The sequence below is a fragment of the Pleurodeles waltl genome, unplaced genomic scaffold (genome assembly GCF_031143425.1).
Source record: "Pleurodeles waltl isolate 20211129_DDA unplaced genomic scaffold, aPleWal1.hap1.20221129 scaffold_70, whole genome shotgun sequence".
In the NCBI taxonomy this organism is placed as follows: Eukaryota; Metazoa; Chordata; class Amphibia; order Caudata; family Salamandridae; genus Pleurodeles; species Pleurodeles waltl.
Genome location: NW_027150391.1, coordinates 800,426 through 802,809, shown reverse-complemented (window position 1 = coordinate 802,809; position 2,384 = coordinate 800,426). Strand labels below are relative to the sequence as shown.

Below are 2,384 nucleotides of genomic sequence, written 5' to 3'. Positions count from 1 at the left end.
ATGGAAGTATTTAATTACACATGTAGGTGTCTTCATTTCACTGTACAGTCAAACTGTTGAATACTGTCACACGTTCAAATGTTGCAAGGGGGGCACTGGGATTGTATTGCCATGTGGATTGTTGGATTATACTCTCCCTTGAGGAGACCTGAGAGATTACATAATGTTGCCCAGAGTGATTCCATCACTTTGTATATATTTGTAGATTGTTGCATAGTATTGAGTAGTGTGTGTGAATAATAAATGTACTTTTCCTTTATCAAAAGAAAAAGCACAGACTGGACAACCATTTATTGAAAGCCATGCTTGTGTGTTCGTGAATGGGGATTACTAGCCCACACCACCTCCCTTGAGTAAACCTTGGACTGCTCTGCAACGCTACCCTATGAGAGTCAAGCGCTACAATGGGGTGTTTGGTTCTCAGTGGCGGTCGTGTGCGGACTGGTTACTTGTGCAGGCCACAGAACTAATGACCCACCTTCCAACAGTATATTATTAATAATTTCATTCACACTTCCCACAATTCTTTTCCCGCTGGTTTTGCTTCGTCCTTCCTGCCCCCTCCCTCTCCGCTTTCAAACCATCATTCTTTTTATCCCACTCTCCTGTACCTTGAGTCCACCCTCCTTCCTCACCTCAGCCCTTCCTCATCCCACCTGCGGACTCCTCCTCTTCATCAGTGCGCTGCAAAAATCTTTAATACTTAGAACGGTGAGAAACAATTATCCTCATTAAAATATGCAGATTAGGCAGCAAATGACGCATTATTTGGAAAATACGACAAAAGCATAATTATGTGGCAAAAGTAGAACACCCGTAGAAGACCTGTAAAGAGATCGTTTTATTTTACTTTAAGAACCTGTTTAAACTCTTCCGTGTTTTTGTTTTCTAACTCACTGGGTGTGTTAAACCCCCTGACTTGTTCTTGCCGGCCGAGCAGCAGCTTTTCATTAATATGTAGAATATATAGAATATATATATATATAGCCACTGCTCTTCACTAAATAGATACATATAATTGAGACAGCAAAACACGTGTGTTGCGCCCTGGAAGGAGCATCGCGGGAATAGGTTTTTTTTTCTAGTTTGTAGATAAGAGTTTGGTGATGTGTGAAAAAGAAAATGCTGCTGGCAGCGGTGGGATTCGAACCCACACCTCCTGAGAGACTGGAGCCTAAATTCAGCGCATTGGACCGCTCTGCCACGCTACCACGTAATAGAGAATGCGTTGACACTTCATGTGATGTATCCGGACGCCCAGACAGTGTCTATTCTGGATCATGGGTGACACCAGTCTCTGAAGTCCGGCAGCCCACGGATATTACAGGTGTGTGTGAAGCGCAGCGGTCACAGAAAAAAAAGTTATATGTTTATCGTAGCTAAACTACAAATGAATAACACTGGCAAATCTATATATGTCTCACAATTTAAAGATCAGCAACGACGTATGGCAGGACGTACAGGACCATATTGCTCATGTAACTTGTTATGTATTTTTATATCACATCATATTTTAATTGTTTTAGTAATCTTTAAATGACTTGGTTTATCTGAGTGTGATCTGTTTAACATTTATTCTTAAGGACTCTACCACTTTGTGCATGTGTGAATCCGCCCCCATCAAGCACTGCTTATGACCTCACATATAACAGCACACATGACATGGTAAATGACACATGTGTGTGTTATGTTTGGTGTGGCATGACGTCACAGGGAGGGGTGTTTATGACAGATCTATCAAGGCTTCCAGGACGGGTGGGGCTGTGAGCAGTGGGATCACTGACAGGAGATCTGTCTATGCGCCTAGAGCTGTTAATGCTGCTGGAGGAACTATAAGCTATGTCAGCAACGACAGCTCTTGTCTGTCAGGGCAGGGGGTGTAGCTTTCAGTTGTGACTTATGCTAGTAGAGTTTATGTATGAGTCAAGTAGGTTGGTGGGGTGGTGGATTGGTGGGTGGGTAGACAGAATGGTGGGGTGGTTGAGTGGTGGAATGGTGGGGTGGTGGGTTGTTGGAAATAGTTGGTTGGTTGGAATGGTGGGGTGGTGGGTTGTTGGGAATAGTCGGTTGGTGGAATGGTGGGGTGATGGGTTGGTGGAATGGTGGGTTGGTGGGAATAGTTGAATGGTGGATTGGTGGAATGGTGGGGTGGTGGGTTGGTGGGAATAGTTGGATGGTGGGTTGGTTTGGTGGGGTGGTAGAGTGGTGGAATGGTTGGGTGATGGGTTGGTGGGACGGATCGGACGGTGGGTGGGTTGGTGGAATGGTGGTGGGTTATGGGGTGAAGAGGCAAGCTGTGGTCAGCTGGTGGTTTTATTGTCAGCAGTGTGTATGGTTTTGTGTCCAGATGTGCTGGAACATTTCTGTGCCTTAAAAGTGTCACA

The 2,384-nt window shown here is 44.8% G+C and overlaps 1 non-coding gene across 1 annotated transcript; it reads right to left on the bottom strand.

Annotated features, from left to right (window-relative positions):
* Positions 1 to 1,129: 1,129 nt before the first annotated feature.
* TRNAL-UAG (transfer RNA leucine (anticodon UAG)) lies at positions 1,130 to 1,211 on the bottom strand. The gene has a single exon. It is a non-coding gene; the product is annotated as a tRNA-Leu (tRNA).
* Positions 1,212 to 2,384: the final 1,173 nt, after the last annotated feature.